We start from the raw sequence: 27,962 nt of genomic DNA, 5'->3' as shown, positions 1-27,962 counted from the left end.
AAAAATGTATTTAGGTGCAGCCAAATCGATTGTTGGAGAGCATAAATATCTTATATCGTAAAATGTTCCACACAGTGCCATTGGATATAAAATACAAGGAATTGCTGTTGATTTTGAACAAGGCCACCGTTAGAGTGTAGAAGGTAGTCTGACGAAATGGTATGACAGGTGGCGTAAGTCAGTGGCATGAGAGTAATATTTGTCTTTGAGGCTCAAACTGATTGCTTCTACTTTACCAATTTTACTGGAGGACTTTGAAGCGCGTCATTCATATTTTAGAAAATAGGCAAGCTAGCAACACTGTGGAAGCCTAGTATCCGAGAGAACTGGTCCTGATGTAGTGTAGGTTGTTGTCAGTATACATAGAGACGCTGTCACCCCGTAATATAGTGTATTTAAGGAAAAGGCGGGCCCAAGTAACAGGTCTTTCGGGGACTGCAGAGGTGAATCTGTGGGGAAATGAATAGAAAGCATAGCTGATGATGTACTGGCAGTAACCCAACAGGCCGTAGTGGAACTATGCACAAAGAGTACCGTGATATGAATCAAGGAGAAGAAGGTTGGAATAGAATGGCACGTTGAGCTCTGTCAAAACTGTACACACCCCACGGCGACAAGAAGGGATAATTCCCACGGCTATAGCTATCGGCTATACCCTTTATGACTTTGGTTAAACATTTTGGATGCCGTGAGAAGCATGGGATCCAGAGCAGAGGGATTCGAACAAGGATAAAAGGTAATTCCAAGTGTAATATTTCGTAGAGCATTTTTAAAGGTTGCATTTCAAAGAACATAGAGAAATGGAATACATCCTAGTAATGTTAACACCAAAAGCAGGGAACTCGTCAGGAAGCCATATACTTATTAGATCGCTAAATGCTTCACATCAAGGAAATGTGCAGGCAGCATTGGACACAGGACCAATGATTTATTTTGTTGCTCACCTCTTTTAATTCTTCTTGGTACTGCGTGAGAACAACATAGAAATTTGTTAAAATAATATACTTATCATAAAACGCTTTAAATGCAAAACAGCATACACAATCCTCCAAGACTATGAACCATGGCGTCATTTCACCAAGTATTTGGGAAATAAACAAACGCTTAAAATGTTATGTATTTTTTCAATACTTCTGTTGAAAGAAACAAGAAACCTAACAGAAAAAACTGTCTTTGACAATGTTGTGAGAAAAAATAAACTTAAAAAACGGGAAGAAACCGATTTATATCTCCGGCTGTGTGTTGCAACAATTGATGGCATGGCAACGCTGTGGGATCTAGAATGGATCTGAGTGATAGATGCTAGGGACGGGATTTCCTTGAGTCCTTTTCCTTTTACTTAGCCAATGCTACTGTTGGGAAATGGGGCAATTTTAACCTAACCCGCCCGTCTCGAACCTGACGGGATTGGGCGCAATGCTCGTTTTACACCCCGCCCGGTTTTACTCCCAAAATGGAGAGCATATTGGGCGGGGTGTAAAACCAGCGTCCCACTCGATCCCGTGGGTTTCCTGCCCCGACAGTTAAGTTAAGAGTATCCCACCCTGTGTGTGGATTTGGTTTGAGACCATGACCGGGCTGCTCTGTGATGCTTAGGCAGAAGGAACAGAGAAATACATACAGAATTACAGTGAACGAAAGTTTGACCATTTAGAGCAGTTGCTGGTGACATGATGTACGTGAAGCAGTCCCCAAATATGAGTTTTCTCCTTGAGAAGAAGAAGAAGCAACGGCGAAGAAAAGGAGGAGCTGATGTACCATTTGTATCTCACCACCATATATAAACCGATTAAAATTCATAGGTAATCTCGGACATGTTCATCAATGCTGCCCTTTAGGCTGTTGATCACTGGTACTTTAAAATAAATGCACGCCGTCTGATAGTTCCCAAAAAAATCTTCAGTTTGCAGATAGTTGCTGATATCCTCGATTCACAAATGTATATCTGTCTGTTTGCCTTCTGTCAGCTCTCAGCTTCCTACTTAAAAATTTAAATTCCAGATTATATAAACATAAATTAATTTTCCAAAATACCGTATTTTTAAATCACACCTTCGAAAAGGCATAATATTTAAGAAAGGTTAAAGCTTTTGTTAAATCAGAAAGCCGTCTATAAAGGTGAATTATCACATGGACAAGCGTCCTGATACCAAGCAACACTAGACCTGGCTGTTCTGAAAAACCTCTATAGGCTATTATGGGGAACCAGTTGAAATAAATGCAATGAAATAATGAAGGCAGAAATTTCAGAAGAATGTGTTTAGTCATAGAGTTATACGGCACTGAAAGAGGTCCTTCGGCCCATCGTGTCTGCGCCGGCTATCAAGCCCTATTTATTCTAATGCCATTTTCCAGCATTTGGTCCGTAGCCTTGTATGCTATGGCGTTTCAAGTGCTCATCTAAATGCTTCTTGAACGTTGTGAGGGTTCCTGTCTCTACCATCCTTTCAGGCAGTAAGTTCCAGATTCCAACCACCCTCTGGGTGAAAAAGATTTTCCTCAAATCCCCTCTGAACCTCCTGCCCCTTACATTGGAACTATGCCCCCTGGCTATTGACCCCTCTACTAAGGGGGAAAGTTCCTTTCTATCTACCCTATCTATGCCCCTCATGATTTTGTACACCTCAATCAGGTCCCACCTCAGCCTTCTCTGCTCTAAGGAAAACAACCCCAGCCTGTCCAGACTCTCTTCATAGCTGAAGCGCTCCAGCCCAGGTAACATCCTGGTGAATCTCCTCTGCACCCTCTCTAATGCAATCACACCCTTCCTATAGTGTGGTGACCCGAACTGCACACAGTATTCCAGCTGTGGCCTAACTAGCATTTTGTACAGCTCCATCATAACGTCCCTGCTCTTATATTCTATGCCTCGGTTAATGAAGGCAAGTATCCCATATGCCTTCTTAACCATCTTATCTAACTGGCCTGCTGCCTTCAGGGATATATGTACATGCACACCAAGGTCCCGCTGATCCTTTGTCCTTCCTAGGATCCTATCATTCATTGTGTATTCCCTTGCCTTGTTAGTCCTCCCAAAATGCATCACCTCACACTTTTCGGGGTTAAATTCCATTTGCCACTGTTCTGCCCATCTGACCAACCCGTCTAGATCGTCCTGTAGCCTGAGGCTTCCCTCCTCGCTATTTAACACTCCACCAATTTTCGTGTCATCTGCGAACTTACTGATCATACCTCCTATATTCAGATCTAAATCATTAATGTACACTAATATACATAGTATTGGGCCAGAAATTACAAGGCGATATGTGCACACAGATAATCATTGGTTGTTTATGCCAAATAATGGCCGGGATTTTGCTGTATCAACAACAGTGGGACTACCAGTGCTCTCCGTTATTATGGGGTAATTCAGACAACAAATTATGGTGTCTGCACTTGCGCAGTTAAACGCCGAAATACAGAAGTTGCTGTCAGAGATACCCTGCTCCTTCACAGGATGTGCTGTTACAGTCTTTGCCAATAGACTCAGCATTGAAATGACTGCAACTGTGTGAACCCGCTGTACTTGACACGTAGTTCCGCACTGAAGACAGCTAAAATGGTTATGGCTAGTGTATTCAGGGGTAAATTAGTTTTTAACAGCAAGTAAGTGATAATTACTGCTGAACAACCTCTCTGGCCCTGAACAAATAATTTTATAAGTGTGGTGTCTCGTTCTCTCAGAAGAAAATTAGTGTTGGAGAATTGAAAAATATATTTTTTAATTTTTCTATCTGTCTCTCTCCCTTGACCCCATCTGTATTCCAAATCTTTATTTCACTTTCTGTATATCATTTAAATATAATTTATATTTCCTGCTTTATACTTCCTGGTTTGGACTCTGCACGGCTCAGTGCAGATTCTTTAGTATGATTGGTTGAAGAGATATCCTGTTTCTTTGCCTGCTCACAGATGCCACAGATCCCCTGTAGAAGGTACCGCGCTGGAACAGACGTCTGATGACAGGAAGTCTCCATTCTGTAGCCCGTCAATTCATTGTGCGATGCTCTCAGCGAGGTTAACGGCGAGCGCTGGCCCCAAAATTCACGCCATAGTTACTGAAAGTTTTCATTGAATTGACACATCCTTTAAACTACACAGTTTTATTATTTCACAGCATGGTATCCTGCGGACCTGAAAGAGTTTTAATTTCACAGGCAACGACGAGTTCCAACCAACAAATCCCTCTATCTCGTATTCAATAGTTTTGTTAGCTTTGAAGTCAAATAATTTATGGATTGCTACTTACATAATATTTTGATAATTCTCTGAAAATCTGAAAAGATAGGTTTTGAATTCAAAAAGTGTACCTGAAGTTTCCAAAACAAAGTGAAAATATATTCTGTTCTTGTAAAACAGTTTAAACTAATGAGTAGTCATGGAGCACTCATGAAACATATTGGTTAACATTTAATGGTCACCACTTCTTTCAATTGAACAAGTTAACCATTCCGTATGCAAAGTATATTCATAGGACGTGACTTGCAATTTTATATCGCCTTTTACAATCTCATGATGTCTCAAATGCTTTACAGCCAATGAGGTATAATAATGTAATTCGTGTCAGACGATATTATACAACCTTACCCCAACCCCGACACCGTCCCCGCCCCCTCTCCCCCACCCCCACGCTCCCCAAACACACACATATAATAGATAAACGTACTACTTCCGCATTCACATTGTGAAGCATGGCACATCCTCTGCTTACATGGTGAAATCGAACTGGTGCTCACCACGACATTCGGTTCATTAATTTTAATATGGAAACATTACGACTCAGGCATGCAATTTCACTGCGATGAGGGTTTGTGATGGAAACATAGGGATACATTTATCCTGAACAGTCTATTTATTCTGTACCTATAATTGAAAACTATGTAATAAGACTCAGGAAGTTACTTTATGTATTGGTTATGTTTATATTTTCTGAACTCAAGTACTAGAATGTATAGCACATTGCCTGCGTCCATGACAATTATGTGAATGGGATTTTCTACATTAAATCCATGCCCCTGTCTTTACCCAAAAATCCAAATACTACTTAAATGATTGTATAGTATGTGCCTCAATATCCACTTGCTATAGAGCATGGACATTCCAATTCAGCGCTACTTGTGCATAGGCGGAGCATACATCCGAAAATCGCGCATGCAGTAGGACTGCTACAATAAATGGATAAAGCTATTTGCTGGGGTCGGAATGCCTTCATTTAGACTCCCAACCTACGCAAGAAATTGTAAAGCAGAAATTTCGAATTGACTTCCAAAATCCAATAAACTTAATTTCGAAATAATTCTAACTTCTCCCTTGATGCTTCTCATGCTATGGCAGGGTGTCAGGCCAATTATAGCAACCACTGGAGCAGCCATTATTCTGTACCTGCTCAAAATCTACTATCATTTTGAAACTTCTAGTAGGTCACTGTTTAAGCCTCTTTCTTCAAACTAAAAACTGCTTATTATTCACCTACTCCCAATAACAACAGCTTTGCTTTCCTTTTTTATTCATTCACGGGATGTGGGTGTCGCTGGCCATGCCAGCATTTATTGCCCATCCCGAATTGCCCTTGAGCAGCCTTCCTGAATAGCTGCATTCCATTTGCTGTTAGGTAGGGCTTTCCAGGATTTTGACCAGTGACGATGAAGGAACAACAATATATTTCTAAGTCAGGATGGTGTATAACTTGGAGGGGAACTTGAAGGTGGTGCTGTTCCCATGTGCCTGCTGCCCTTGTCCTTCTAGGTGGTAGAGGTTTCGGGTTTGGGAGGTGCTGTCGAAGAAACCTTGGTGGGGGGTTGCAGTGTATCTTGTAGATGGTGCACACTGAAGCCACAGTACGCCGGTGGTGAAGGAAGTGAATATTTAAGGTGATGGATGGGGTGCCAATCAATTGGGCTGCTTTGTCCTGGATGGTGTTGATCTTCTTGAGTGTTGTTGGAGCTGCGCTCATCCAGGCTACTGGTGAATATTCCATCACACTCCTGACTTGTGCCTTGTAATTGGTGGAAAGGATTTGGGGAGTCAGGAGGTGAGACACTCGCCACAGAATACCCAGCCTCTGACCTGTCCTTGTAGCGAAAGCATTTATGTGGCTGGTCCTGGTCATTTTCTGGTCAATAGTGATCCCCAGGATGTTAATGATGAGAGATTCGACAATTGTAATGCCATTGAATATCAAAGGTAGGCGGCTCGACTTTCTATTGTTGTAGACAGCCATTGCCTGCCACTTGTGTGGCACGAACGTTACTTCCCACTTATCAGCCCAGGGCTGAATGTTATCCACGTGTTGCTGCATGCAGACACGGAGATCTTCCTTATCTGAGGAGTTCAAAATGGAACTGAACACTGTGCAGCCAACAGCGAACATCCCCACTTCTGACCTTATGATGGAGGGAAGGTCATTGATGGGGCAGCTGAAGATGGTTGGGCCTAGGACACTGCCCCGAGGAACTCCTGCAGCGATGCCCTGGTGCGGAGATAATTGATCTCCAACAACCACAACCTCTTCCTTTCTGCTAGGTATGACTCCAGCCAGTGGAGAGTTTATCACCTGATTAAAATTTAATTCAATTTTACTAGCGCTGTTTGATGCCACACTCGATCAAATGCTGCTTTGATGTCAAGGGCAGTTACTCTCACATCACCTCTAGAATTCAGCTCTTTTGTCCATGTTTTTGACCAAGCCTGTAATGGGGTCTGGAGCCGAGTGATCCTGGCGGAAACCAAACTCAGCATCGGTGAGCAGGTTATTCATGAGTAAATGCCACTTGATAGAACTGTTGACGATACCTTCCATCACTTTGCTGATGATTGAGATTAGGCTTATGGAGTTGTAATTGAACGGATTGCATGTGGCCTGCTTTTTGTGGCCAAGGCATACCTGGGCAGTTTTCCATATTGTCGGGTAGATGCCAGTGTTGTAGCTGTACTGAAACAGCTTTGCTAGAGGCACAGTTAGTTCTGGAGCACAAGTCTTCAGCTTGACAGCCGGGATGCTGTCGGAGCCCATAGCATTTGCTGCATCCAGTGCGCTCAGCCATTTCTTAATATCACGTGGAGTGAATCGAATTGGCCATAGACCGGCTTCTGTGATGGCGGGGACCTCAGGAGGAGGCCGATATGAAACATCCACTCGGCATTTCCTGCTGAAGATGGTTGCAAATGCTTCAGCCTTGTCTTTTGCACTCGTGTGCTGGGCCCTCGCCATTATTGAGGGTGGAGATGTTCATGTAGCCTCCTCCTCCTGTTAGTTGGTTACTTGTCCACCACCATTCACGACTGGATGTGACAGGACTGCAGAGCTTGGATTTGATCCATTGTTTTTTGGACCGCTGAGCTCTGCCAATAACATGCTGCTACTGCTCTTTGGAATGCATGTAGTCCTGTGTTTTAAGTTCACCAGACTGGTACCTCAGTTTTAGGTATGCCTGGTGCTGCTCCTGGCATGCTCTTCCACACTCTTCATTGAACAAGGGTTGGTCCCTGACTTAATAGTAATGGTAGAGCGAGGAATATGCCGGGCCATGATTTTACAATTTGCGATGGAATACAATTCTGCTGCTGCTGATAGCTCACATAGATGCCCAGTTTTAAGCTGCTGGATCTGTTCTGAATCTATCCCATTTAGCACGCTGGTAAAGCCACACAACATGATGGAGCGTGCCCTCAGTGTGTAGATGGGACTTCGTCTCTACAAGGACTGTGCCGTGGTCACTCCTACCAATACGCTCATGGACAGATGCATCTGCGACAAGTAGATTAGTGAGGATGAGGTGAAGTAGGTTTTATCCTCGTGTTGGTTCTCTCACGACCTGCCGCAGGCCCAGTCTGGCATGTATATCCATCAGGACTCGGCCAGCTCGTTCCGTCTTGGAGCTATCGAGCCCCTCTTGGTGATGGACATTGAAGACTCCATGCGGAGTACATTCTGTGCCCCTGCTACCCGCAGTTCTTGTTCCAAGTGATGTTTAACCCAGCTAACATTCTATTGATTATTATGATGTACTCTTGCCATAACCAAAATAAAGGTATTATAACAGAGTGACCAAGAAATACCTAAACTAGGCCCAGTCTACGTTGTGTACATATTCATCACGATTTTGCTTGTTGCTATCTCCACTAAATTGCATTACATATTATGCCCTTCAAAATTTTACACGCAGTCTATATAAAACCAATGCACTACAATTTTCTGACTTACCATTTTACTTTTGAAGAACGTTGTAGTATATGGATCCATTAATCGTTTGGAATAATTTGTGTTCCGAAAGCATTTTGCAAAATTATGGCCAACTCATCCGTTTTCTTTCCTGCCACCTCCTTCAATATTCTCCTATAACGACCATCTGAGCCAAGTGAGGGTAATTAAAACGTTTGGGTATAGTGGAAAACAGGCGGTACACCTCACCTAATTTTCTTTCCCAAAATGTTTCAATGGAAAGGAAAATCTAGCGAGTTGTGTAACTGTGATCCGATTCGATCTGATCGGATATCACCCATTTACAATATGGCCAACAGTTAAAATTACGTGGTTCTTCTACTTTTAATCCCATTATCCATTTTTTGAATAAAATGCCCTTTTTAAATCTTAGTCCTAGACTGCTACTTTCACCTTCCACTGTTAAAACTGATGAGAAGTACTTGCAAAGCATTTTACTGACTCCCGCATTTTTAAGCAAAGTCTGTTTTGTCTCCAATGGGGTAATTTTAACTTTAGACCATGATTTAAAATGGAAAACGGAATTCTTTGCCCATGATAAACTTCGTCCGATTTTCCTTTACATTGAAGTGAACTAATTATGTCCTGTTTCTGACCGGCAGTCTTTCTAAAATACCATCATAGACGTTCGGTTCTGTTTGCTTGTTTTCTGCATTTCTTTTAATTGGCATTCTTCTGAAAATGTATTTTCCTCTCACTTCTCATATCTTCAGATGAATTTCTGTGAAGTCTGGAACATCATGTTCTTCTATTGTCATCGATTGTTATCTGTGTACTAACTTTACGTGCTAAGGTTTGCACATCTATATATAAACACGGTAATTCTGGTGCATTCATACTTATCTTTTCCCTTTTCCTTGATTTCTTAGTTGATCCTTCCCACGACTTCTTCCCTCCTTAATCTTTATCACACTTGTCTTAAAACATGTCCCTCCATTAAAGTGCTGACTTTGTTTGACTGTGTTACCGTACACTACATCCGTCATTTTCTCTAAGGTGTAGATTACTAGTTTTAACATTTTGCAACTGCTTTATTTAACTTCGCTGCTCTGGCATTGCGTTTATATGAATCTGATCCTATCTGTACGCTCTTGCCTTGTCTCAGAACTCAGCCGATTTCCTTGGTAAAGTGAAAACCTTCATCTACACCATCTGTCAATCGTCTATTGTTATGTTTCCTCGTTATGTTTACTCTCCGTTTGCTGGTTATAATGTTCTTCTTTTGTATGTGTGTGGTTCAAAATTGAGCCACAGATTCAGCCTCATCTCTTTCATATTACGCGAGTTAGTTCTCTTATTCTATTATGTCCCTTACTCTGGGACAAGAGAGGCAATAGAACATTCAAGAATCCCACGCGCGGCTGCAAGAAAATCTTTTTATCTACCTGTTTATTTATTTCCTTATAAGTACCAAATACCTGTTTGCATAATTGTAATTTATTTCCCAGGTGACCACTCCCATTCGTGCTGTGACATTGCTTGCGAGTTCCCTCTCCTGCTTAGCTTCCTTGTCCGCGTCATTTGTATCCAGCTCTGTTTTATTCCACGATGTAGTTCCTTGGCTTGAATGTTGCTACAAACCTTTCCGCCAAAGACGGTGATCTATTGTCCTTCCTTCAGTTCACTGTTCCGACCTCGCTACAGGGTTTCCATCTCCAACAATGAGCCCTGTAGGAGCCCATGGCCATCGGTGCACTCAAGAGAATCTCCAACTGTTTCTGACGCTGTGTACACTAGAATCGTAGTGAGTCCTTCTTTGTTGTGTCTTCAGTTCTCTTGGATCGGCATTCTTTGCTTCAAATCCCACCTTATCCAAGTTCTGACCGATACGGGCTTCCACGATCCTGCCATAACAAATACACTTGTATAATTTAGAAAATGAAATACCTAAAAGTACTTCACGCTGACTAAACTTAGGTATCTAAACTCTACTCACGGCAACCGACCTCTACTCTTCCTGCTGATATATTGTCCTTTATTAGTTTGATTATTCATCGGACTGAAGAATTGATCAGTGAGTTTGAAGGTGTGTGTATCAATTCGTGTGGGTGTGCACATGCTTGTGTGAATAGAACATTGCATTGCAGCCAAAATATATCAGCCGTTCAACTTTTAAAACTGCTATTCAAACACAAGCCGTGACTACACGTGACTATATTAGGATTTGGAGCATTGCTTAAAAGTAACTTAACTTACCTGATTGGCCTGGGCCATGTTTTTTCTCAATAGGCACTGTAATGTAACATAAACAACTTATTATTGACCTTTCACACAACAATCTCTGTCCGTTGTAATACAAACCACAGACCATGCGTTGATGGCATACGAAAGCTGGAAAAGTTTCATTTGCACACAATGGGTTAAACGTTCTCCTTGGATGGTAGCGCAATGGTGTCCCCTAGCGAACTGACAGCCCGTATTACATTCAACACAATCGTCTTTTCTTTGACTTCAATGGAAAGATAAGTTGGGCGGGGTGTTTAATGGAACGGCACTTCTGAAATCGCTCGTTTTACATCAATGCGGAAAAGTTAAAAGTACTAAAAATTTGGCTTGTGTGTGGGATAATTTTAAGATGTAGCGCTGATACTCGAGCTATTTCTATTAAAAAAATTCAATACCCATTAGATAAGAGCAGAGTTTCATACGAGAAACGTAAGGATCCAACAGTACATTAAAAAGAGGAAAAAACGATCAATCGACATGTGGAGGACGGTAATAATAGAAAATGATGGAAATACTCATCAGGTCAGTTCTGACGAAGGGTCATCGACCTGAAACGTTAACTCTGTTTCTCTCTCTACGGGTGCTGTCTGACCTGCTGAGTATTTCCAGCAGTTTCTGTTTTTATTTCAGATTTCCAGCATCCGCAGTATTTTGCTTTTGTATGCGGAGGACGGTATTGCGTTTTCGGTGACCGACCAGCAGAGCGCGCCAGCCGTTCACTTGTACTTGAAGCAAAGAAGCAACAGTGATGCTCAGTCCTGACTAGCTGCAGGCGGTTAACAGACCACCCGATGCACTTTAAAATCGACACCATGTAATAGATCTTTGAAAATATTGCTTTGTTTATTAATTAGCGTGTGTTTCTTCATTGTCTTGAATTTTTTTCCATCTTATACTGAAATTCACAATCAAACTTTTCAGTTTTATTAATAAACTAAAACTAAATGCGATCTTTTTGTCTCCAACCTTACTGTTTATCGTGTTTGTTAATAAATAAAAAATCTTGAAACAACTCTACTTGCTTGCCTTGTTGGAAATCATATTGTTTTCTGATATACAAAAAATTCTCGTAATAAATGCATTTATATGTTCCCCTGTAAGTGAGCAAAGCCCGCCGAAAAATAGAAAAGCAAGATAATTGTAAGGGCCTGTTAAATTTTGGCAAGAGAACAGCTCCGATATGAAAAATATTTTCGGAGGATAGTCTTTCCTTGCTTTGTTTATTGACCTTGTCACTGCTATGCTCGAAACTGATATGGATCACTTGATCAGTATTAAAGTTATGTAATATATACAACTGTTCCGATTATCTTGCGGTAAGTCCTGTCGCCTTTCAATCTATCTGCTCGTTCCACAATTTTCAATTAAACTCACCTCATTTTATTCCTGTTGAAAAACAACACGTGAGAAACTGTGACTCCGCTACGTGATGTTTGCAAAATTGAGTGTACTGTGCTGTTCAGATGAAAGTCCTTAAACAAATAATTTTCTGGCAGGTAATTATATCTGGAAGAAATGCAGTTCAAATTATTGAATGCTGTTCTAAAGGCGAATTGTTAGATGTGTAAACCAGTGCCGAAAAAGCACGATCTCATATTGTATGTACCTCTCTGAAATGTTTTTAAAAATTCCTATTGAGGCACACATGTCTCCCCTGTAGTTTTGTATGCTGTGAACAAGAATGGGAACAGTAGTGCTGGCAAATACTACCATAGAATTCCACGGAAACCAGTTTGAATATGCTAAAACACTTCGGTCATAATGTGTCACGGCATTGTCTCCTTTTGTTCTGTTACTGTACACAAGGGATTACACTCACAGACAAATGCCCCAGCAAAGCATGATATGATTGTTGCATAGCAAAGTGTGTTGTCTGTACAAGAAGCGTTCAAACCATTCAGTCCAAGCGGAAATATCTTGTCAGTCCATGTCTTTGTTTCGGAAATATGTTAGGATTTAACAGACTGTTATTTCGTTTTATAAGTCACTCTCGCTTTTTATAGGCATTCTTTTTTTCAAATGGAATATCCCGTTTGAAGCTTTTTGGGAGAGACAAAAAGGCAAGAGAGGCTTCTTCGATGATCAAAACGAAAAGACCCACCACAGATTATTACATATAATGGAGCTCAACACATATTTCTCAAGCATTTGTTATTTTCTGCTTAACACTGGAAGGTGATTAAACTGAAAACCTCGTGTAATATATGCTCTGTTTGATTGTTACTGTTCAGCTAGTCACTGGCTGTTTTCATTATACTATTTGGCAATCATATTTAAGGCGAGTGAAATGCTTATTCCATCACCTAAGGAAGTCATAGAAGGACACACGAGGGGAGCTAACGTAAACATCCGCCAAAATACAGTGAATAGGCCTCTTTGCTGAATTGCTGGGGACATTAGAAATCACATAGATATTGGAGGTAAAGGCACTCTCTGGGAGATAGATGACATTATTCGCATGAGGGGCTGCACAGAAAATATTGAAAAATGTCCAAGAACTTATCAGTAGTGGGAGCCCTCTTTGGAATTTGAATTACTCACAGACGAGATAACTTTACACAGGTTCTTTTGTTCTGTTCTGAGGACGTGGAAGATGCTCAGAAGGCCACGTTTATTGTGCGTCCCTCGTAGCCCTCAAATGGCGATAGACCTAATTCCCACGATGATGCTTGGCAACAAAGATAGTATATTGACCCAGCAACGATAAAGGTACTGCGAGGTTTTTTCAGGGCAGCATGGTATATGACTTGGAAGGACTTCAAGAGGAGTTTCATCAGATATTTTAATTTACTATTATGTCTAGAAGAGTTTAGAAGTAGGGGTCATTCTCTCAGGATAATGGGCCGGCTTTTAGAACTGCGATGATGAGAAATTTCTTCACTCAGAGGGTTATGAGTCTTTGGGATTCTCAACGCCAGAGGGTATTGGATGCTCAGTCTTTGAGTGTATTCAAGACGGCTATCGATACATTTTTGGACACTAAGGGAATCAAGGGATATGGGGATAGGGCAGCACAGTGGGGTTGAGGTAGAAAATCAACTATGATCTTATTGAATGGCTGAGCAGGCTCGAGGCGCCGTGTGGCCGACTCCTGCTCCTGTTTCTTATGTTCTAATATAAACCACCATAGATGGTAGAAAAGAGTTCGCATTGAACGATTGTATATTACTTAGCAGAAAATTGTTTTCTCCAGGGAATCAATCGAAAGTTCAAACTAACAAGTTAAAATATTTGATTCTTGCACTATGTGACTCAATGCTTGGAACATGTGTATCACAAATTATAAAAAAAGCTGCAGAAAACTCCTAATGAATAATAAATATTTCACTGCATAAGACGATGGCACGCAGTGCTGTGCATGAGAGACAGAATGCTAAAAGTTAGAGGAGACACAAGTGCGAAGCAGAGCTCACATGGCCATTTTACAGTAAGATGTGAAGGAGTTGTTAAAGTAACTACCCAGTCGGGAATAATGGTTAAGAGGGGAAGGGGGTGCTTGCATATCTAGTAAGGTTATCTGGATTCAAGTGGGAAGATGTGATCTTAAGTGATATGCCTCTCCCTTCAGACAGATGGTCAATAATTCAGCAAAAAATGGGCATCTCTTTCTTTGATGTTGGATTATCGAGTCTGCTACAGATGATTGGCATGGTTTTCTTCTCCCATCGCAAGGCTGGTTATTCTCAATTCCAAAGTTTCTCAGTTATCGTGAAAGCGGAGCAGTCAGTCATGTACATGTGTGATCGGCATACTTTATTAAAACCCGAATGTGTAAAAGCACGGATGGATAAAAAAAGCATTTTGCCATTATCTGGAGGTTAACGTGTAACGCACTTGTGTGAAGTTTCTCGGTTTGATGTTGTAAAGGTGTTGCTGACCATTTACGGAAATGACTAAAGCAAAATACTGCACATGCTGGAAAGCAATGACTATATTGAAATAGTTGAGAGTCATCGCGTGAATATGCTGCACACTCATTCGCTAATCTTGTCAACAGTATTGCCCAAGATATGTTTTGGATATTAGGGACAATTAAAAAATGCAATCGAATTTCATTTTTTTTAATTAAAGCAGATTTGTCTTCCCACCATTCGGTTACCATCATTGCCATACTCGTTATATATCATTACCTCTTGTAGTCATTCTGCTGGTGGGATTCGTTTCTTCTTTCCGCTCTTCACATTGGCTTGATTTATTCGCAGTACTGATCGCTGCTCCAAGATTTTTGTTCTCATCCATGTCGGATCTTGCAATTCAGGCAAAGGAAAAGCAGTTATGTTAATTTGTTAAGTTAGTATTAACACTTTTGTCAAGTCCTTTGCAATCTCTCACATAGTACCTTAAGGATGGCTTTTGCCTGGGTGTAGACCAAAGCAATATGGCAGTACCTCGATTACGTATCCATTTGTTCATTTGAGCATCACAATAAGGCATTTTGTTTTTTGTATTACGCAGATCATGACATACCCTAATTATTTCTGCAGCATCAAATGAAAACTATGGAACGTCTTACCATTATCGCTTATCCCTTTCACGCACAGCAACAACATTTAGCAACATACCCGAGGTATCTGAATCAATATTTTAACATTAGTCGCTTTTCCTTTTGCTTCACGTTTAACGAAAAGGCTTCCTTTGCGTTACAACACAATTAATCCATAACCATGATGTGTGGTCATCTTGATCATTTATTCTATCTTGCATAACAACAGAGATCAGTTGCACAGCTCTGAAATCTGATAAATGCAAAAATAAGACAATTTGCTGTTCTGTAATTCCTCCAATGTGTAGGATGATTTAGTTAAGTCGGACTTCAAGGTAAAAGTAATACGAACATTAAGGCAAATTGAATTGGTCAGGAAGTTGCCAAGGACTGGAGCATAGCGGCCGATTGCACAAAGGGGGACAAGTAACCCCTCGGTTTTGGAGGAATTAAGGGCTTATATTGGGGTATAAGCATGGACAAGATAAATAAGTCCGTATGATCGTGATGATCGAAGGCCAGGAAAATGTGCACCGCCATTTTGAATTAAAATCACCAGAGATGGGAAGTCAATAAAGGAAGAAAACAAGGACGAAATAAATGTTGGATTTTCAGTTAGTCAAATGGGAACTGCGCACATTGCAATGAATTACGACTTTTACTGGGTTGAAATGGTATGCGCTGCCTACGAGATAGTTCCAAAAAGAAGGATAACGATGCATGCTGTAAGGGTTTAGCTGCGAAGGGAGCAATGGTGGCTGATGTTACAGAAATTGAATAAAGCGACAGTTCCTGTGGAGTCGATATAGGTTGGGAGGATGCAAAAGTGCTCCAAGGATCACTATCGTCTAACTTTGCTTAAATATCAGCCGGTCAGGCTCATAATATCAATACTAAATATATGCATGCTGGGCGGTGTAGCAGAGCATGATTTCAGTCTTGCTGACATTGAGGTACAGAAAATTGCAGATTACTAATGTCAAACAGGCAATTGGAAATAACGGCATGGATTTTCATGTCGGTACATCAGACACTGAGGGGGATATTGATACAGATAACCAACAATATATTTTGCTTTCCTACGCCATATGGTGGAATGCCTTCAGTTACTTCGCACCCATATTCAACTAGAGAGCTTCTACCATTCCTTATGACAGCTCAACGGAAAGCAAAAGTCCACATGGCTACAACAAAGTTGAAAATAGTGAGACAAGAGAGGCAGTCAGATATTCCATAGGTTTCATGTGGACGGTGCAGAAACAATTAGAATAAGGAGATAGCCTTATGATTCTTGACATTGATATATATATGTGGAGATTAAAAGATGAGATTTCACAGTTTTCATGACTGTATAGATAGATTGATAGGTAGCGAGATAGATAGATAGAGAGAGAGAGAGAGATAAATAGATAGATGGATAGATAGAGAGAGAGATAAATAGATAGATAGAGAGAGAGATAAATAGATAGATAGATACATGGAGATAACTAGATAGATGGATAGATAGATAGAGAGAGAGATATAGATAGATAGATAGATAGATAGATAGATAGATAGATAGATAGAGAGAGATAAATAGATAGATGGATGGATAGATAGATAGATAGATAAACAGATAGATAGATAGACAGATAGACAGGCAGACAGACAGAAAGTGAGAGAGAGAGCTAGAGAGATAGAGATAGATAGATGGATAGATAGACAGATAGATAGATAGATAATAGAATCATATAATGTTTACAGCATGGAAGGAGGCTATTCGGCCTGTCGAACCCGTGCCCACTCTCTGCAAGTGCATTTCAGCTAGTCCCACTCTCCCTGCCCTTTCCCCGTAGCTCTGCATTTTTTTTCCTTCATGTACCTATCCAATTCCCTTTTGAAAGCCACGATTAAGTCTACCATCACCATCATTTCAGGCATTGCAGTCCAGATCATAACCACTCACTGCATAAAAAAAGTTTTTCCTCATGTCGCCTTTTGTTCTTTTGCCAATCACCTTAAATCTGTGTCCTCTGATTCTCAACCCTTCCACCAATGGGAAGTTTATCTCTATCCACTCTTTCTAGACCTCTCATGATTTTGAATACCTCCAACAAATCTCCTCTCAACCTTCTCAGCTCTGAGGAGAACAACCCGAGCTTCACTAATCCACGTAACCGAAGTCCCTCAAATCTGGAATAATTCTTGAAAATCTTTTCTGCACCCTCTGTAAGGCCTTCACATTCTTCCTAAAATGCGGAGCCCTGAACTGGAAACAATACTCCAGTTGAGGCTGAACCAGTGTTTTATAAAGATTCATCATAACTTCCTTGCTTTTGTACACTATGCCACTGTTTATGAAGCCCAGGATCCCGTATGCTTTTTTAACCGCTTTCTCAACCTACCCTGCCACCTTCAAAGATGTGTGCACATATAACGCCAGGACTCTCAGTCATGCACCCACTTTAGGTTTGTACCCTTTAGTCTGTATTGCCTTTCCTCGTTCTTCTGACCAAAATATATCGCTTCACGCATTTCTGCGTTAAATTTCATCTGGCACGCGTCTGTCCATTTCACCAGTTGTTATTTAATAAAATAATTTGCTAGAATGAATCTTTAGGGACGTCCTAGGTAACCACCTAGACAAGGAGGGGGTAATTAGGGACATGCAACTTGATTTCTGGAGAAAATGGTCATGTCTGCCCATCATGGTTGAATTCTTGAAGACGGTCACCAAGTTAATGGATGAAAGTAGCCCAGTATATGTTGTATGTTTGGACATTCAGAAATATTTTGACAAATTACGTCACAATTGAAGATATGTATTGAATAACTGAAATGAGTCTGAATCAGAGCATGTGGCCATTGCTACCGGTTATGGGTTACCCAACGGCACCTGCTGGATGAGATTTATTTAGCTAAATACTGAACATATATTAAACATATAAACGGTACAAGTCCTCCTGAAGTCTGCTACTATGCTCCTCACTCTTTATTACATTTCCAAGCTATGTGACGTCTGCAAACTTTGCAATTATGTCCCCTATACCCAAATCAAGATCATTACTATATATACAAACGAGCATTGGTCCTAATACTGACCCCTGGCGACACAACTGTATACTCCCACTAGTCTGATAAACAATCATTCACCACCACTCACTGCTTTCTGCCTCATAGCTAATTTCGTATCCACGCTGCTCCTGCCCTTTTAATCCCATTGACTTCAATTATACTAACAACTCTATTATTGGCATTTTATTAAACGCCTTCTGAAAATCTATATGCATAAGACCAACTGTACTACTTTCATCAACCTTCTCTGCTAATCAATTGCAGAACTCAATCAAGGTTGGCAGACACGATTTAACAAATCCATGTTGACTATCACTTATTAACCCTTGTTATTCCAAGCGACAATTCCTGGATAATGGTCTCTAGAAGATTCTCCAACACTGACGTAAGCCTGACTGGCCTGTAGTTACAGGGTTCCTCTCTCTCCTCTATTTGAACAGAGGTTTAACAATTGCAACTCACCAGTACACTGGCGCCACTCCCAATTCCAAGGAGGATTGAAAGATTGTGGCCAACACTTCGACTACTTCTACCATTACTTCCCTCAGCGACTTAGGGTGCACCCCATCAGGACTGGGTGACTTTTCTACATTGAGAACACCCGTTCAGTACCTCTTCATTATCTATTTCTATCCTATCCATTTTCTCTACCCCTCCTGAATAACTGTGACCTTGTCCTCTTCTTTATTAAATACAGATGCAAAATATACATTTAGTAAATCGGCCATGTCCTTTACCTCCAGAAGAAGATTTTTTTATGGTCCCTAATCCGCCTCGACCTCCCTTTGACTATAGTTTTACACTTATACATTCATAAAATACTTTTGAGTGCCCTTTTATGTTACCTGTTAATCTTTCCTTGTGCAGTCTATGTGGCCCTCTTTTTTCCATCCAAAGTTCTCTTCTGAATTTTCATTATTCTATGTGATTCCCTACCTTATTAGGAACCTGGCATGTATCATAAGCATCCCTTTCAGTTTCATTTTAATCCCAATTTCTTTAGCCGTCCAGGAGGCTCTAACTTTGGGTGCCCTTCCTTTTCCTCTGATAGGAATCTGTCTAGTCTGCAACTGAACTACATCCTCCTTGAAGGCCTCCTATTTCTCATTTACTATTTCACCTCATTTTTTTCCACTTCCATCTGGGCCAGATCCCTATTTAACTCACTGAAATTAGGCACCTTCCAGTTGAGTTTCTTTGCCTTTGATTATTAGTTGTCCTTTTTTCATAACTACTCTAAACCTAATGATATTTTGATCACTGTGTTGCAAATGCACTCCCACTGAAACATATTCCATTTGCCCCATTTCATTCCCAATAATTAGATCCAGCACTGCTTCCTTCCTTGTTGATCCGGAAACATACTGATCAAGAAAGTTCTCCTGTGCACATTTCAGGAATTCCTCCCCTCTTTGCCCTTTACACTGTTATTTTCCCAGTCTATATTGGAATAATCGAAGTCCCCCATTATACATACTGTATTACTTTTACATTTTTCTGAAATTTGCATGCACATTTGTTCCTCCATCTCCTTCCCACTACTTGGTGGTCTATAGTATATAACCAGCAGCGTAACAGCTCGTTTTCTGCTTCTTAACTCTAGCAAAATGGGTTCTGCTTTATAAGTCAACAAGCACATCAACCCTATCCAGAGCTGTAACAGTATTTTTGATCAATTCTGCCACCCCGACTCCTTCTATTTCTTCCCTATTCCTCGTAAATAAATTGTAGCTTAGAATATTAGGTTCCCAATCCTGCCCTCGTTTGAGTCAGCTTTCCGTTATTGCCACTATATCATAACTCTATGTGGCAACTGGTGCCTACAGGTCACTAACCACATTTGTCCGTACATTTAATCACAAGCAATCCAAATCCACCTCAGTCTGCTTAGAACTGCTCCCCTGTCTGATGGCTATTATTTCTGGAGCAGTCTTTGTTCGAATGCTGTTTGTCTCTGCCTGTACTGTATGCACTTTGTTTCCTCTTTCTGCTGCTTCACCCTGGTTCCCCTCTCCCTGCAAAATTAGTCGAACACCCCCACGCCTCAGCGTTAGGTAACCTTTCCATTAACAATATATGGGCTTAACCAGAGTCGCCCACACTCATACAATGAGTACTCGTGCAGTGCCAAACAAATAATTGGCCACCTTACCTGTCATTTTCCTGACTCCATCGACAGTCAGGCAAACATGATCCATAACCAGGAGAGCATTGGACACTCCGAAGTGGCAGTCATCCTATTTGGTCAATCCAGCTCCTGATTAAGATTTGCAAAAGTCACCCCCTTGAAGAATAAATAACTATGCAGTGTTCCAACGTGTTCAAGTTAGAAATCGAAGAGAATGCCGAACTATTCATCAACCTCATAATCAGTAGTAGTACTGTAATGAACTCTGAGTAATTCCAATGTATTTTGAGCCACATAAATCACTGCTGCTATAGGTACTTAAACCGTCTTTGACGCCTCGAGTCTGACAGTTGTCTGCCTCTAACGTTGTAAAGTTGGAAAGTTATTTTATCACCAAATACTTATCTTCCCACAGAAGCAGGGGTTTTAGGACCGCACTTCTCTGAAAACGTTCTGTTATTTGTGATCCTTCCTTCGATAGTGGAGAACCACTGGACAGATATAGATATTTCAGTGCTACATACCAACATGTTTGTGTGGCTAGGAAATGAAGCAAGTATGCTACCAGGATGGGTTGTAGATGGAAAGGGAAACATAATAATTTTATCTCTTCTCTGTTATTACAGGAAATGGGCCGTTTTGTACATGCAATAGTAAAACAGCGCTAATTTGTAAAGATTGTCAATATGTTTTCTGGGCAATATATCAAGAATATGCCACTAGTAATAAATAAATGTCAATTTCAGGTAGAAAGTCAGTTCAAACGTTGTGCCATCTGGACATCGGAAATGCTTATGCTATCAAAAACGTTCAGCGAATTCGAATACAATGAGTTATAATATGCTGATATGCATCCTGTTTTTCAAGGTTTCATCAGTACTTTTTCCTCAGGAAGTGATTTTTGAATATATCAAGATTACAGATGATAACATTCAGGGTCAAATCATATGTGTTACTAGTGTTCTTATTGCTGAACTGCTGAATGGGATACATTTTGACAACATTTGTTCTCGTTGAAAATGTGTTGTTCTGCACTTTTGATGGCACAGTATTTATCAATCTTGGAATTAAAGTATCGTACTTTTGTTTTTGTTTTTAATTAATTCCTGTGCTACGGGCAGTTATTGCCCATATCTAGTTTCCCTTGAGAAGGTGGTGATGGGCCGCTTTCTTCAACTGACTTAGTCCATGCGGTGAAGGTACTCCCTCAATGCAGTGAGGTAGGGAGATCCACGATTTCGACCCTAGATGGGAAGACGTGCTAGGTTGGTTTGGAGGTAGTCACATGGAGTCATATATAGAGCAGACCGAGTAAGGACATCAATTTTCATTCCCTAAAGTATATTAGTGAACCATCATGCGACTGCAGAGCTCCTAATCAGTCCCTGGAGCACATCACCGAACATTCAGCACTGCCCTCAGAGTAAATTCGCGTGCAACCTACAAGATATCCACGCTGTTACACCCCAAGCTTTGGCCTGGATATCTGACTCAGATATTAATATGTAATTTGTTTTTTTTCTACTATCATACGAAAGAAGATTAGTGAACCAGTTGGGTTTTTACGACAATCTGATAGCTTCATGTCTACTTTTAATGCTACTAAATACGTATTGTCATGGTGTGATTCAAACTCAGATCTCCGGATTACTAGTCCAGTAACATAACCATTATACTACCGTACCCAGCAGATTGCCCTTCTGCCAATTTGCCTGTACTCTTTATCCAGGTAATTATTCAATTGCTGTCACAAACCTGAGTCTGCCAGATTTTCGTCAGTTAATATTATTTGATTGAAAAGCTAGCAAAGTACCTTTCGATTGTGAGCTTCACCAAGATTTCCAATAGACCCAGCTGCATGTACAGCTAAACCTGTACTGACACTTACTTGGACTTCCAAAAAGGGTTTTGATAAGACGCCACTTGAGGATTGTGCGCTAAAATCAGGTACAAGGATATGGGACTGAAATAGGCAATGAATAACTAATAGGTTAACGGGTCATAAACAAAAAGGTATTCAATGTTATAATTTCCTAATGGAGGTCACAAACATTTAGTATGCCCTTGGCCATTGCATTAGATCTCCTTCTGCTTATTATATTCATCAATGATCTGTAGGAGGACGCAAACTCTACAGTAATTGCATTTCCTAATCTGTAGTACATTGGGAGGTAAGCCCAAGAATGGAAATATCCTTTAATGTAGGCAAGTGCTCAGTAATGCAATTAGAGGCAGTATTTTTCGGTGAGGTCAAGGAGAATAGAATTATCGGCTATGTTGCACGGGGATTTTATTGCAAACCAGGACCAGAATAACAGGATTATGTAATGCTCCTGGTAAGAGATAGATTTGAGTATTGTATTCTCAGTTGGCACTCCACCCCAGGAACGACATTGTGATTCTGGAACAGGTGCAGAGTAGGGCAACAGAATGACCGCTAGCATAGAAACAATGAGCTATGGAGTTAGATTTTGTGCCATGGGTTAATACTCCTTAGAAAGAGGAAAACTAGAGAGAATCAGATCCAGTCATTTCAGATTATTGAAGGCAGGTTAATAATGTATCTGGATAGTGTTGTTGAGTGTTGTAGATAGATCATTAGGGCGCCTATATGAAGTGAGTAATTAGGTAGGGCAGGTGAATGCATGGAAGTTTTACTTTTCCCAGAGACCGGTCAACCTGTGTAGTTGAACTCAACGAGGCAATGGAACATAGGTTCTGCAATGGAGGTGATCGCTGCATGCAGACGGTAAGGGTAAGTTATTATAGATAATTAGTAATTGGTTTGGGGTCTCCAGAGACTTGTCTGATCGACTTTGAGGAGGTGTGGAGAAATGTTTGACTGAGGAATCAGAAGGGAGGGAGGAGATAATGTGATTATTGGCACACAGGAATTAAATCAGCATGAATGGGGCGAGTAGTTATGGACCTGGCGGTCTTTTCTTAACACAATACAAAGTCAAACATAACGATAAACATGATGCCTGGCAGTTAACTTAAATCATAGGGTATGATATTCAGATGTGACAAATGGGGTGAGATAACACCAATATCCTTCGAATCATCATCAGCGGAAGCTAACGTCTCCAGTGCAGAAGGGAAGAAAACTAAAGAAATAGTCGGGAATCTCCATTATTAGTGGTATTTTAGTGAGACTATCCAACACTTGAAAAATAAATCACTAGAAAGACGCAATTTTGCGTTGAATGTGCCAGGATTTGCTACAGAACAAATTAACTAACTGTAAGTGTCTTATCCACCACTGCTACAGTTCTCCCCATGAAGGAGATATTTTGAACGATTGCAGCCTGTCCCTGAATACCTGATACATAAACAATGCATGTACCCGTTATTGAGAAAGAATTGCATCAAGATTGTTCATGGTCCCATGACACCAACTGTACCGTGCTCAGAGCAGGCAGTTTGTCAGATTATCACGGATGCATCACCCGCGATTTTCAAACATTAATGTAATTGTAAGGAAAATTGCGAATTTCTAACGAATAGCCCCTGTCTACGATGTCTTGCCGGTCGGCCGGGATCACGGAGAATTTCGCCCGATTAAGTGCCTTTTTTCTGGTCCCTGTACAAATACTTTAATATTTCCACATAAAATACAATTACTTTGAATTAGAGGCAAACGTATATTTAACCATAAGATGAGAGGAATATTCTTCCTTGTTGAAAAAACATTCATCACCTTTGACAACTTCCACAAACGATGTATTAAATAACAATACTCAATGCTAGCAGAAAAGTCAATTCCAACGTGGGCAGCAGCTCAACATGAACGGTAGCGGATACGCCATCCTTTATTCATCTCCTCCGCTTTTCCTTTCCATCTTGGAAAGAAAGGTAAGGCTGGATGTATAAGGGGTGGCCGATCGGCTACCACCTGTTTTATGCCCAGCCTAAATCAATTTAACCCCCTGATTAGTTAGAAAAAACGACTACTCACCTCTAGATGCAACGTTTTGTGTCTGAATTGTTCTGATGACACAGACTGCAAATACGGAAACAGATTTCTCCTAAATTAGCATTTATATCGCTGACAATGCAAATCAGCTCAAAAACACAGAAGGCAGGCCATTGGACCTTTCAATGCCTTAGCCTGACGCATGGCTTGGCATTGAGCCCACAAGATAAGGCAGTCTACGAATTCCAACCTTGATGATGATTACCAATGCCGTCAGCGGGCAGAATGGACTGGGATAGTATGCATTCCCTCCACCTTAGAAAATGAATGAAGGGATGCACTGAACGGGATTCTGCACCTCATCTCATACTGGAAACGTTTGGACCAACACAAATATGTCCAGATGTTTAAAGAGTGGGAAATGTTACTTGGGCAGGCGAAATCTGTGGAACTGGTACCTAAATTAGGAGTCCACATTTTGAAAATTGGAAAGAAAGACATCGACAAAATGTTGGAGAAACTGCTGAGAATCGGGAGCTGTACTATATTAACGAAAGCAATCGCATTCCTGCAAAGTCTACCTCGCTGAGCCAACAGGACCGAATTTGCTTAGCGGATATGAATCCAGAACACACTGAGGGGCGCAACAATTGGCTATATGGCCAGTGTTTCCTTCGCTTCTGTTGAAGATCAATTGCCACTGTTGGTTGCACGGCAGTAACACACTGTACAGCCATATAATCGAGAGCGTCTTTGCCTGACTAATCCCCTTAGTGATACTGCTGAATTCAGTCTGCATGCTGATGCCCGTTCCCATTTCAATGTTACAGGGCACAAAACACCTTTTCTGGGTAATATTGTAATGTGCCCCGAGCAATCAGGACAATAAAACAAATAGGTCAAGAATCCACAACATTGTAATTGTGCATCTTAGTTTTAATTTGGCCCTGATTCTGCTGCTTTTCAGACTAATTGGATGTAACCAATTGTATTTGAGCAATATAGATGGAAAATCCATGCACGATACATCCATTTTATATCACTGTGCTTTGTATTGTCGCAGGATGTAAGGGACTAGTAGCTTTCAGGATACATAATAACTTTAACAAGATGCTGGATCTAACTCTGTTGAGCTTAGCTACCATGAGTTATAGAAATATTGAAGTGCACTGCTTGATATTTGGAGAACACAGGAACGTTTGGAAATGATAGTTGTGGTTCATAAAGTGGGTTGTTTTGGAAGAAAGTTCATGATAGCATAACCATACGTGGTGACTAGATAGAGCGCATTTGGTGGGCTTCATGGTTCAATCTCAGTTTTGATTTGTTAACGTACAGAACCGTCAAGCACTATTTGTACATAGATTAGTTATTTCAATATGTTATGTAGCGTTCCTTGGCAAGATGGAGCCTGTACTGTCCAATGAGTGAAATTACTGATGCCATGCGGTCTCCAGTTACAGTGAACATCACGTCAGCCGTGCTGCCTGGTTTTCTAAACGCCAGCGTCCAATACTAAAGCACACGTAATGAAGTGTCCTACCTTATCGGATATTCGGTGTAATGTGCAATTCACTGAAGATGGGACTGCTTCTGATGCATGAAAATAGCAGAGCTGTAGTCACATGGAGAGCCGTAGATGTGCTGAAGATAGATTCCCCTTCAACTGGGCTGCCACGAAATGGCATAATGCACTAACCATCTTCCTCAATTCGTATAATCTTTTCTGGGACTACTGAAGGTATAGTGGAACAATTGATCCGAACGAGATATTCCTGTCGGTACATGATGTCGGATTCTGTAAGGGTTCTGTTCTGCATTTGAGCCCTTCATCCATACATATTGAATAATATATATGGAATAATATCTATTGAAGTTAACTTAATGGAAAATTGGTGGAGGTGTATATGGGGCGGCCAATCCTATTTTACACTATTGCAAAAAGTTATCCTCGAACAGTCTATTTTCTTTGACGTTTTTATTCCTTTTACTCTGATTATGGGAGGGTAAATAAGTTTGGAAATAGATTATGAAAAGAAAACCATGAATACTGGAAATACAGAAATAATCACCTTTTAAAAGTGATACAAAAGAACATCAACCACTTTAGCAGTAGAAAGAGAAAGATGGCAGAAAAGCCTCTGAGTTCTAATGAAGAAGCCAAGACAAGATACTGGGAGTAGTTTTAACTTCTGCCGATAACGTAAAATGGGCAAAATCGGATTGGCCATCGGTTACAAAAGTTCTCCCGATTTTCGCTTCCTTTGAAGTCAATAGAGATGAAAATTGGGAGATGCTTACAATGGGCAGCTGATCCGGTACCACTCGTTTTACACTATTGCCGAAATTTAAAACTCCCAATGTCTTTCTCCTTGAGTTGCTGACCCAAAGGCTATGCCTTTCCATCATTTTGTTAGTTTCACTTGTAACTAGACAATGTGCTTTATTCGCAAGTTTGCCTCCACATTGAAAAGTGTGCACATAATATTTATGCTGGTTTACAGTTTAGAACACAAATCTATCAATGCCTATATCTGCAAAAGAGGAAAGATCGTAGATATGCCCGATGGTATTCCATTGGAGTCAACTGTTGGATTAAATTTAACTTAATTTGGAGTGCGTCACTTTAAAATAGCTCCACACTGTGAAACTAGCATGTAATTTCTATTTATAACATTTTAATCAGTGGGAACTGTTGCCTGAATCAGAACAGGAGGATAGCTAATGTAACCGCACTATTTAAAAAGGTGGTAGAGAGAAAACGGGGAATTATGGACCAGTAAGTCTGACATTGGTAGTAGGGAAAATGCTAGAGTCCATTATAAAAGATGTAATAGCAGAGCACTTGGAAAACAGTGACAGGATCGGACAAAGTCAACATGGATTTGCAAAAGGTAAATCATGCTTGACTAATCTACTGGAATTTTTTGAGGATGTAACTGCTGGAATAGATAAGGGAGAACCAGTGGATGTGGTGTATTTTGACTTTCTGAATGATTTCGATAAGGTCCTGCATAAGAGATTAGCGTGCAAAGTTAAAGCACACGGGATTGGGGGCAAGGTACTGTCTTGGATAGAGAACTGGTTGGCAGACAGCAAGCAAAGAGTTGGAATAAATGGGTCTTTTTCTGAGTGGCAGGCAATGACTAGTGGGGTACCGCAGGGATTGGTGCTAGGACCCCAGCAATTCACAATATATATAAATGATCTAGAAGAGGGAACTAGATGTAATATCTCCAAGTTTGCAGACGACACAAAGCTGGGTGGGCATGTGTGCTGTGAGGAGGATGCAGAGAAACTCCAGTATGATTTGGGCAGGTTGGGTGATTGAGCAGATACATGGTAAATGCAGTATAATGTGGATAAATGCGAGGTAATCCACTTTGTTGGCAAAAACAGGAAGACAGATTATTATCTGAATGGCAATAGATTGGGAAAAGGGGAAGTGCAACGAGACCTGGGTGTCCTTGTGCACCAGTCGCTGAAGGTAAGCATGCAGGTGCAGCAGGCGGTTAAGAAGGCAAATGGTATGTTGGCCTTCATAGCGAGAGGATTCGAGTCAGGAGCAGGGATGTCTTGCTGCAGTTGTACAGGGCCTTGGTGAGACCACGCCTTGAGTATTGTGTGCAGTTTTGGTCGCTTTATCTGAGGAAGGATGTTCTTGCCATGGAGGGAGTGCAGCGAAGATTCACCAGACTGATATCTAGAATGGTAGGAATGATGTATGAGGAGAGATTGGGTCGATTAGGCTTATATTCGCTAGAGGTTAGAAGAATGAGAGGTGATCTCATTGAAGCTTATAAAATTCTAACAGGACTAGACAGGCTAGATGCAAGAAGGATGTTCCCGATGGCAGGGGAGTCCAGAACCAGGGGTCACAGTCTAAGGATAAGGGGTAAGCCATTTAGGACTGAGATGAGGAGGAATTTCTTCA

The sequence above is a fragment of the Somniosus microcephalus genome, unplaced genomic scaffold, assembly GCF_052327205.1.
Source record: "Somniosus microcephalus isolate GS21.2 unplaced genomic scaffold, FLI_Smic_1.0 unresolved_chr1, whole genome shotgun sequence".
Classification (NCBI taxonomy): Eukaryota; Metazoa; Chordata; class Chondrichthyes; order Squaliformes; family Somniosidae; genus Somniosus; species Somniosus microcephalus.
Note: the sequence above shows the minus strand (reverse complement) of the source record.